Here is an 11,703-nt window from a genome sequence, read left to right on the forward strand (position 1 = left end):
CGTCCTCCCGTGCACGAAAGGTCACCGGTTCGATCGCGGTCGGGGCACATACCCGTGTTGTGGGTTGGATCACCAGTCAGGGCGCCTGCGGGAGGTGGCTGATCGGTGTTCCTCTCTCATATCGATGTTTTGATGTTTCTCTCTCTCTCCCCCAACCCCGCGAGACTTATAATACCAACGATATCCAAGACCTCCCTGTGGCCCTGAGCTCTGCTGACAGCCTGTGCATCTGTCATGGCCAGGGCAGTTCAGGGGTCCCCCTGGCCGAGTGGGAACGGCTGTGTCCTGCCTTCGCCCTCCTCCTCTCCTCTGTTCTTCCTGCCACAACAGTGGAGTGCTCACTCACCAAACTCAAAGGTTGCAGCGTGTGGAAGGGGAACGCTGAAAGAAGGCAGAGAGGCGGGAACACTGGGGAGTCTAGGGCCTGGTCCCTCGCTAGCGTGAGACAGTGGAGGCCCTCCCTGGTTGGTCCTTCCTTGTTTCCTGTCAAAAGTGAGAGACCCCTAAGGGTAGGGCCTTGTCTGCATCATGGGTCTCTCTTCCAGGGCTGCTACACGGCAGGGCCTCTGAGCCCCCACCACGGAAGGGTTCTCTGCTCCGCTCGATCTGAGCTCCCCTGCCCCACACACACAGCCCGGGAAACACCAGGCACTGCAACGAGCGTGTGTACACACTCACTCTCTGAGGACGTGGGGGCCTCTCTCATCTAATATTCTCACCCAGCAGAGGCTTGGGCCTGAGCAGGCCACTGCCGCCTTGCCTATCCGCAGCCATGTCTTGGCCGCGTGCCCCCCACAGGGCTAGGGCAACAGAACCTGTTACCGAATCAAACCCGCCTCCGGCCACCTGGGAGGTGTCAGCCAAAACGCCACACAACTGGATTTTGCTCGTGGGAACGGTATTGCAAGCCAGCTAGCGAGGAGCCTTCCCCGAACACTGCGCCTCCCCCAGCGCGGAAAGGACTGCAGGGCCCTGTGGGGCTAGTTGCTGACCTCGGAGCACCCCGACGTAGGCTCTGGGGCGGGCTCGCGCGGGACACGAACACGGCTTAACGCGTCCAGTGCAGGTACAGAAGATGGAGGGTGAGCTCCGCCTCGGGTGGAGATGTTCCTATCATAACGGCGGTGTGAGGGGGAAAGTTCCCGCTGCGGTCACTGGAGGGGTCCTCACGCAGCTTCCACCGGTCTCAGGTGGTTTCGGGCGGTTTCCTAATCTTGACCTTCGGGCCCTGAAGAAAACATCTCAGGCGGGGCATTGTTACAGTGCAGGCCATCCAGCAAGCACAGTACATATTCAGGTAATTACGGAGGCTCTCTCCAAGTTTTTGGCCCTTCCCTAAAGCCTTCCCACCTCGAGATATTTCAGTCCTCATTCTTAAGGGAATATGGGTGGGTGTCATCATTCTGCAACGTTTCCCTGCCGAGTGAGGTCGGTGAGTTCAGGATAATAGAGGGGATGAGAGTCTCTGCTCGTTCTTAGTAAGTTTTAGACTCACCTAAAGTAACAGCTTAATGTAACATGATGTATTTAGGCTTTGTTATTTTATGTAACAGTCTGTCTTGTACGCCCATGCATAGTTTGCAGCAACAATAAGCACTACCACATAGACTAATGTCCATTACTATAAGGACCGCTGGTGGTCCTGATCCAAACCAGGATTCAGTCGATTGATTTAGGGACATGGATGGATCAGACATGGAATTCATTTGTGGGTGTATATCCCGAAGGCTAAGGGTGATGTTTCCATGTTCCTCGGGACTACACGTGCAACATTCGATCTTTTATTACGGCACAGTCCCTTTTCGGGCTGCTGTGAGAACATCTAAAGCCCTTCTGTTTTATAATATGGATTTTCACCCTGGCCAGTTTGGCTCAGCACTTAGAGCATCGGCGGTGGACCACTGAGTCGCGGGTTCGATTCCGTTCAAGGACACGTACCTGGGTTGTGGTTCATCCTTGGCCCTGGTTGGGCCCTGAGGGAGGCAACCAGTGGATGTGGCTCTATCACATCGATGTTTCTCTCTCTCTCTCTCTCTCTCTCTCTCTCTCTCTCTCTCTCCCCCTCCCTCCCTCCCTCCCACTCTGTGTGATGATAAATGGAAAAATATCCTTGGGTGAGGAATAAATATATATGTATGTATGTATGTATGTATGTATGTGTGTATACACACACACACACACACACACACACACACACACAGTGGATTTTATCCTCAGAGTCATCTCCGGGGTTATGAGTGACATCCCTTTAAATGTGTCATTTAAGGCACGATGGGTATAGTTTGTAAGTGCCTCCATATACCACATTATGTTTCCAATCCTAAGGAGTAAATATTGACAACAAATGATCATGCCTATGGAGGATAGATCCAGTCCATCTGTGAAGTAGGTGAGAATAGTTAGCAGGTTTGTCAGTGGTTTTTCGCCAGCTTCTTTGAATCCAGGGGAGAGGCCCAAGGTGCATCTTCCTAGTCAACCTGAAGGTTACAGGGGCCATGTATTTGTACCATGTAGACATTCTGTTTCATTAGGGGACATCCATCCAATACCCGGTCTTGGATTCCAATCTGTTGCAAACCAATCTGTTACATTTTATGTAATGATATAGTCACACTGACGCCCTCCACAGTGTACCATTGCTACTTCTTTTGGAATTCTTATAACCTCTAATAACCTGAGTATCTCCTTTCCACATTGTATCTCTTCTTTGCAGGTTGCCCATGAGCCTCATGGAGAAGCATTACTTAGAATCAGTATATATTGTTATTTCCTTTTCGTTTTCCAATTCTAGGGCTCTGGTTAAAACGATAACTTCTGCTTTTGGCGCTGAGGGACTGATACTGTTGTAATTAGCTAGTTATGAATAACAAGAAAGGAGCAAAAGGGAGGCCAGACATTATAAGCATGGTCATTTGGGCAGCTTCACCAGGAAGCTGAAACTTTATACTCACCAGGGAACCCAGCCCATTCCCCACAGATAATTGGGGGAAGAGGTCAACAAAGGGGAGATGGGCACATTCGAAGTGAAGTTGGGGGGACATAGGGAAGGTGCCTGTCACTCAAACCTGGGAACAGAGTTCATTGGCTAGAGGGGGCAGGGCCATCACAAAAATTTGGCGATACATAGTCCCAAGACAAAGGAATTCTCACTCTCTCTGCTCTTGGTGCTGTTGGTTCTGGGCTCTTTGTGGTTCTCCTGCATTCGCCTCTGTTCCCTCCATAGCCATGTAACCCTGTGGACCCCACACACACTGGACTGATGAACACAAACTAAGCTAGCCTGATGCTGGATTGGACTGTATCCCAACATGGAACAGAAACTCTGGGCAATGGCTTTAATCCTATCTCTGAAGGTAAAATAGAACTTCTTCCTTGGTGGGACAAAGGTAAATGGAAACTTGGAAACTAAGGGATTTAACTCTATACAAATAAATGCCAATCATTTTTCTATGTGAGTTTCAGAAAATTATTTTTCTCATGACATCGCAAAAAACCCACATCCTTTGACAACCGATGGGGATAAGGAGTGTTCCCCACCAATAACAGTATCAGGCATTAGTGCTTTTGCCTCTATTACTGTTTTTGTGGTCACAATTGCACACCCAACTGTTTTCTGCCCATCGCGCAGGAAACTATTCCTATTTACAAACCATATCTCATCCGAGTTGGGGAAGGACTTGTTCCTCAAGTCTTGATTACTAGCATATACCATGCCTAGAGTTTCTATGCATTTATGAATAAACTCCCCCCAGGGCTCAGAAAACAAGGTGGCAGGGTATAAGATATGGATGGCATGGCTTTAAGGTTACTTTAGGTATGTCAATGAGCATGGCCTGATATTGGGATATGACTGGTGGTCAACCATAATTAGCTTCCATGATACTAATTACTTTGATGAGGAGTCCCAACTTTTTCTTTTTCTCCTCACCTGAGGACATTTTTCCATTTTTGTTTAGATAGAGTGGGAGGGAGACAGAGGAAGAGAAAGAGAGAGAGAAAGGAGTCCCAACTTTTAAGGGTTGCTCCAGTGTTAATTTTTCTGCTTTTTAAAAAAATATTTTAAACATATTTTTATTGGTTTTTTAGACAGAGAGCGAGAGAAATATAGAAACATCAATTTGAGAGCAAAACACAATTGGCTGCCTCCTGCACACCCCCTATCAGGGATGGAGACGGAAACCCAGACATGTGCCCTGATGGGAATCGAATCTGCAATATTTTGGTACAAAGGACAGTGCTCAACCAACTGAACCACACCAGCCAGACCTTCTACCTCTTTTATCAGTAAACATGTAGCTATTATTGCACTTGGGTAAGCAGGCTATCCTTTTGACATCATGCCCAATTGTTCGAAAAAATAGCCTACCACTCTTTTTAAAGGCCCCAAATTTTGAATGAGAACTAACTCCTAAGTCTATGTCTTGCCTTCCATACATAGATATGTCAAAGGGTTTTTCAAAATCAGGAAATCCTAGTGCAGGGCACTAAGGAACAATTGTTTCAATCTGTCAAATGACTGCTGGCATTGTCCATTGCATTTAGAATAATCTTTTCCTTCCCCTAAAGTTTGTCATATAATGTTAGCGATGAGTTTAAATTTAGGAACCCAGATTCAACAGAATCCTGCCATTCCCAAGAATCCTCTTAACTGTCTATGAAATTCTGGGGTTTAAAAAAGAGATAACCTACTTTCTCTCTGGAAGTAGTTGTTCCTTTTATGATATCAGATAGCCCAGATATTTTACTGTGGGCTTTGACAATTGTACGTCTACTCTGGATATCTTACATCTGTTTTTGGCTAAAATGTTTACAGACTTCATTGTCAAGCATTTAAGTCCTTCCTCTCTCTTTAGTAGGACTGGCAATTAACAAGCCATCCACATACTGTATTAACATTCCTCTCTCCAATTCTAGCTCTTGAAGGTCCTTGCTTAAAATTTTCCCTAAAATTGTAGGGAAGTTTTTAAAACCTTGTGGTAAGACCATCCAGCAAAACTGCTGTTTGTGATGACTTTCTGGGCTTTCGCATCCAAATGCAAGTATCTCTTTGGAGTCTCAGGCCAGAAGACTACAGAAAAATGAATCCTTTGGATCTAAAACAGTATAGAACAGACTGTCACTTGGTATCCTTGTTAACAGGGTACAGGGATTAGGCACCACAACCTGTGTATACATTTAGTGTGACTTCATTTACAGCCCTCAGATCGTGTACAAAACGATAGTCATTTGATCCTGGCTTCTTCACTGGTAGAATCAGGGTGTTGCATGAAGATCGGTATGACCAGATGAGCCCCTGTTCTAGTGAGCAACCTAACACAGGCTTAATCCCTTTATAACTTCTGGTTTTAGGGAGTATTGGTTGACATGGGGCCATCTATCCTGCTCCTTTAAGGTTATTACTATGGGAGAGGTTCCAAGTGCTTTCCCTCTTTGTCGTGTGCCTATATTTTGGGATCTATCTGAGACATAAATTCCTCTGGCAGCACTTCTGTGTTTGGGGTTCATCTTGGAGGAGCATTAAAAAATCCAACCCTTTGTCTCTAGGGACTTCTACCTTGACTGTGTGTCCAAACAAGCTGACTGGCGCTCCCAGTTTAATCAGCAAGTCTCTCCCCAGTATGAGAATAGGGCATCCCAGAAAGAGTGGGTGAGGGATCAGGAACCTATTTTATAGGTGAAAGGCTCCAGAAATCATTTGGTTTCTCCTTTTCCTGATATTCCTTTTATATTATAACCCCTACTAGATAGTGGTTAAGACAGAGTAAGTGGTTCCAGTATGCAGAAGAAATTTCATTGGCTTCCCTTCAATTTCCCAGGTAATCTGAGACTCATTAGGGGAGATGGTGATCTTATTTCCTGAAACCTTCTGGGGACTCCTGAGCCCCAACTGTCCTCATCTTCAAGGGAGTGGTCTTGTTTCTAGTCTTCCTTCTCTAAGGTTTATTAGAACAATCCTCTTCCAATGTCCCTTCTGCTTATAGTCCACACATTGGCTTGGCTCCAGTAGAAGCCTATTATATACCTGTCCTATGGTGCAGGCCAGGGTTACTCATCTGAGGTGTCTTCTTTCTTTCCTGGGAGTTGTCTCAGTTCAAATGAATGGTTACTGTCAATAGGGCAGCTTTCCTCTTCAGCTTTGTGTCTTCTTTCTTTTATTCTGCCATGTCTATTACTGAATACCTTAAAAGCCATTTCCATCATTTTGAAAGGGTTCATTCTGGCTGATTTTTAAGGTTTCCTCCTGATATCTGGAGCACTTTGAGAAATGAAATAGGCATTAAGACTACCTCTCCATTCTCTCTTTCCTCATTCCAGGGGGTATATTTCTGAAGACATTCTCTTAACCTTTGCACAAGGCAGAGGGGTTTTCCTCTGGCCTCTGTTGGACTTCCCTAAAATGTTTTTCATTGACAACCAGCTTTCTGGCTATTTTCATTCCTTCTTAAATTTTTCCTCTCTATTTTTGTCAGTTTGCATGTTCTTTGTAAAGCTTCATTCTATTTCAGTGCCATGAAGCACTGTGTATGCAGGATTTCGCCCCGTTTTCTTATTCTTTTTTTTTTTTTTTTTAGAACAAATATAATTTCACGATAGTGTTATGACCCATTTTGGGGGCTATCTCCCCTAGTCATCTAGCTGATATGGGGGCCAGGCAGTATTATATAAAAACCCTAGTCACCTCGTTGTCATAGGGAGATCCCAGTGCTGGAGGTGACACCCTGGAGGGCTTTCCTCTGGGATCAGCACTTTATTTCCTGTGTTGTAAGGTTGAGGTTACCTTACATGCAAACTGCTCCCATTCCACCCAAGGGTTTATTCTGGTGGTTAGTGGATATATAAGTACCATAATCTTTAACCTAATAAAAAGGTTCTGAAGGCACTGGGCCTTGTGGGTCATTCAGTCTACTAGGATCAGATTAAGGTGACGGGGTCTAGGATCAGTAGATACATAAAAGACTCCAAGAGATTGGGCCCCACAGGATTTGAACAATTCAAGGGCAAAGAGTGGTTATTCACACCTGGACTCCCGGAGTGGGGAGAGAAAAGCCAGAGGTGGGGAAGGTAGGGGAGAGAGCTGAGTGTGGTGCTACTCTGCTGGAGTGTGGTGCTACCGAGGGGACCCAGAGAGCAGGTGTGTGGGGGATTATGGGGCTAGAGGAAGTTTATAGTCTCTCAATTTGCCCTCAAATTTCCTCATAAAAGCCTACTGTCGTGAGGTTTCGATTTCAGAGGCGGAGCCCCAGCAGATAATGAGAAATTTCTTTTCAGATATCTTGACAAAGGTGCACATGCCACATGCATAGGTCCCGCTGGTGGGGCTTCCAGGACTGAAACAGCAGAAAGGACAGAATGAGAGAGGCAGGATCAGAACCAGAAAACCAGGTATTGGGGCATCCCAAATTTTAGGCCGATGAGGTTGCTTTCTTTACAAGTGGCCAGAAATTTCTCTCAATTTCCCAGACCAATAAGGGTCTTGTAGGCTTTAGCTAGAACACCAGGGGAAAACAATGATCCTAGGACCCCTCAATGTTCCTTACTGACAAAATTGAAACTGACCTTTAGAGACAGCACACGGGACTGGTGGAATCTATAGTCTGGGAAGAATCACTGGACAAAGGAGTTCACAGCGGCAGTTGTGTGGCTCGTTTGGAATTCTGGGCCATCTGCTCTGCAGAGCGGGCACTAACTGCACGTGGACTAGGGCTCTGAATGAAACCCCACCAGACTGCTTGAGTGGGTAAGCCCAGGACAGGCTGCCTGCTACCTGATGCTTTACTGAGGAGTCTTTACAAGGTCTGGCTCAGGATTAGAGGCCCTCATCCCATCTGAGGAATTTGTTACCAGACTGAACCGAGTCCAAATGCTCAGGAGTTGCCAGACAAAAGACAACTCTGAGATGATTTTATGAAAAGGAACTTGATTGGAAGCCAGAGAGCAAAGGAACACACTGAGGATCGCACCCAGAGCACATGTCCCAAACAAAGCATCTGATCTATTTCTGTTGGGAGAAATCAAGGTGGACTTTGGCATCACATGTATAGGTTAAGAGATCCCAGTGCACTCGCAGTTGGAAAACATGGCTACACATATATCACATGTTTAAAAATGGCAGAAAATCTCCACTTCTGGGTGGACATTTTAGTATTATAATGAAGGTTTAATGAGGAAAGTCCATGAAGCGGTCACTAGGTTGATGAAATTAAGGGGCAGCAGAGGATTGAAATGTTCTTTTCTCTAATTCTAAATAGGTTCCAGGATTGCTTATGATAGCATCTTGTAACATTATAAATTTCACATTAGATTCAGTAATTCTGTGCAATAACTGGTCTTGTATTCCCATACAAAAGTTACAACAGGAGTAGATACAGCAGCATAAGATGGGACCTACCTCGATGATGATTGCTAAGGCAATTAATATCTTCTTCCATGAGGATGGTCCTAATCAGAACCAGGACTCAGCCAATTGGTTTATTGATAAGGATGGGTCAGATATAGAATTGATTTGTATGTGCATGTCCTGTGGAGCGGGAGGTAATGTTCCCAGACTTACCTGGGATATATACACAGTATTCTCTTTTTTGTTTTTAAATCCTTAACTGAGGATGCTGAGAGCGAGAGAGAAACATTGCTATACGATAGAAGCACTGATCAGCTGCTCTCCATAAGAGCCTGAACTGGAGATGAAACCCATAATTCAGGCTTATGCCCTGATGGGGAATCGAACCAGTAACCCTTTGGTGAACAGGACAACATTCAGCCAACTGAGCCACCACAGCCGGGCTCACAGTATTCTGTTTTTATGAAGGCACTTGTTCCTCCTTAGGCTGCTGTGAGAATATCTAGTGCTATTCTATTCTGGAGTACTGCCGCTATTATCAGGGTCATTTCCATAGTTATGAGTGACATTCCTTTGAAGGTATCGCTTAAGGCACTTGGTTATAGTTTGTTAGTGCCTCAATATCCCAGATTATGCTTGCTAATAATCCTAGCAGTAGGGTGAAAATTGGTAACAATTTTTAAAAATATGTTTTTGTTGATTTTTCATAGAGAGGAGAGATAGAAACATCGATGTGAAAAACCTCAATCGGCTGCCTCCTGCACTCCCCTGACAGGATCGAGCCCAGAAGCCTGGCATGTGCCCTGACCAGGAATCTAACCTGGACCTCTCAGTCCATGGGACAATGCTCAGTCCACTGAGCCACACTGGCCAGGCCAAAGAGATTCTAAATGTGTGTTCTATAACTTGGCAATATTCCAAGGCTGGATACAGCTAACAGAAGATTCAGTTAAGCCATATCATAAGAGTATGGCAGGATGGGAAGAGGGTCTGATGGATTCCTGAGAATCAGTACACAACCAAGGACACTCGCCCGGAGTTGACTTGCAAGCGAGTCACGCCGGCCAAGCAAATGCAAGAGGTTCTTGGAACAGTCTTGGACTGTCTCCGGGTTCTCAGGGTCATTATGACCCTAATAAAAGAAAACATATGTTGTTATGCCTTGCAGGCATGGGAAACTCCCTTTACAATAATCTTCAGAACACGGAGGCTACATTCCTTTCTTAAGACATCCTGTTAAAATAGTTTTTAACCTTTTTCCTTTTACATAAATCACAATTAAACATTGTTTGAGCTTAGATGTAACCTTGGGTGGTGGGGCACTGATTTATGTAACCTTACACAATAAAAATCATGATGTTTAGGAGTTCTGCTACATGCCTGAGAGAGCTATAGACCTCCGTTCATCTTGAATTCATCTTGCCTGCTGGTGCTTTCTTCGCATCCCCGATCACTTTAATCCAACAAGGGTCACTATTAATATCACTCTAAAGAAGATATATAATTATTGGTTTAGATACAAGATCTTGGAGAAATTTAGGAAGAAAAAAAGAAACATAACTATTGATTATTAAATTCAATACGTTTAAAAGTACAGACTGTTATGGTTTGGCCGGTGATGCGGGCTTGTGAAAGAATTCACAACAGAGAGAAGAGAAAAAAGGGAGGAAGTTTATTTACTTTCCCCACAGTAAGGAAAAGACCCATGCATTGACTGCAATACAAGGGGCAAGGAAGAGAGAGTTGCTCTTTTATTGGGGGCTTTGGGAAGTAAATGACAATTGAGACAAGGAGGGGATTGTGATGAAGTTGAACAGACCCAGGGGTGGCCTTGAGAAACTGCAGTTTGTTTTCTAGGAGATAGTCCGGCGCCAGGGAGGCATCCTTATCAATATCTTCTCTCGCCTGTAAACGATGCTTTGAGGCAAAGAAATTTACTAATAGTGCAAAAAGGGTGAATATTGTCTAAAGGGGTTACAAAAAGTTTGGAAAAGGGAGATTTGTCTGAAGGCAAAGGAGAAGGAAAATTTCTGTTCATCAGAGACTCTTTGGTATGAATTATCCTGGAATTGCTAAACAGCGGGGAGGAGGGGGTGGGGAAAAGCGCAGCCCTTATCTATTTACTGTTTGAGTGGAAAAACAGTTTGAATTGAGATACACCAGCAAGCTCTGTGTTTAATTACCAGGTGCTTCTCATAAATTGTGGAAAATCATAACAAAAAAGAAAGGCCTGTTTTCTGTTCTTACACTGACCATTAATGATTATTTTTTATTCATACATTGTTTTTTTTTTTGGTTTGTTTGCCCTAAATACTTTGTTATTGGAGAGACTAGCTAATTACAATGGTATCACTTTGAGAAAATAAACTTTACCCTTTCCTCCTGCAATACTTTGTACAGTTTATTAGAATCATTCACCCAATTTCTTTTTCCAACAAAGAAAACAAAATTCAACATTATGGTAAACAAATATAGGGCAATATATGTTCAAATTCTAAATACTTTTGTTTCATTTAAAGACAGACTTGCTTAGATCCATGGTTCTTAAACTTTTTTTTTTTTTTACATAGTGTCTCTATTAATTTTAGAGAGAGAGATAGAAACATCGATGAGAGAGAATATCAGTTGACTGCATCCTGCATGCCCCACACTGGGGATCTGGTCCACAACCTGGGCATGTGCCCTGACCAGGAATCAAATCAGCGACCTCTTGGTGCATGGGTCGATGCTCAACCACTGAGCCACACCGGCTGGGCCCATAGTTCTTAAATCTTGTGTATCAGAATCACCTAGAGAGTTTGTTAAAAACAAGAATTGTTAGGTCTCACCCGAGTTTCTCATTCAGTAGGTCTGGGGTGGCTCCAAGGTTTTGCAGGGTGGAGGGGAGTCAATGGGTAAAAAGGGGGGACATCTGTAATACTTTCAATAAAGATAAAAAATTTTAATTATAGGGTTTTTACCTAACATTGGATTTTTTTAAAAAGATATCATTAGTTTCCTTTGCTTTTATAGGGTACTGTCTCTGCACCTGTATCTTTCAAATACTGTCACTGAAAGACAGTATCTCATAGATCATTGACTAAATTTTCTTGAATGTAGTACCAAAATGTCAAAATTTTTTAAATATAAGGTACACCAAACCCCTGTGAGAGACCTCTTCACTGAACAACAAAAACAGAAAACCAAGAATACTTTTCATACACTGGCCAGACAACTGTCAAATATTTTCAAGTGGCACTAATGAACTCATTCTAGTAACATACAAGGTGGGACAAAATTAGGTTTACAAGTTTCAAGTGCATCAAATTTACTTGCATATTTAATTATTGTAACATTTTCTTTACAAACAACTGTATGCCTACTTT

This window comes from Molossus molossus, unplaced genomic scaffold (genome assembly GCF_014108415.1).
Source record: "Molossus molossus isolate mMolMol1 unplaced genomic scaffold, mMolMol1.p scaffold_m16_p_20, whole genome shotgun sequence".
NCBI lineage: Eukaryota > Metazoa > Chordata > Mammalia > Chiroptera > Molossidae > Molossus > Molossus molossus.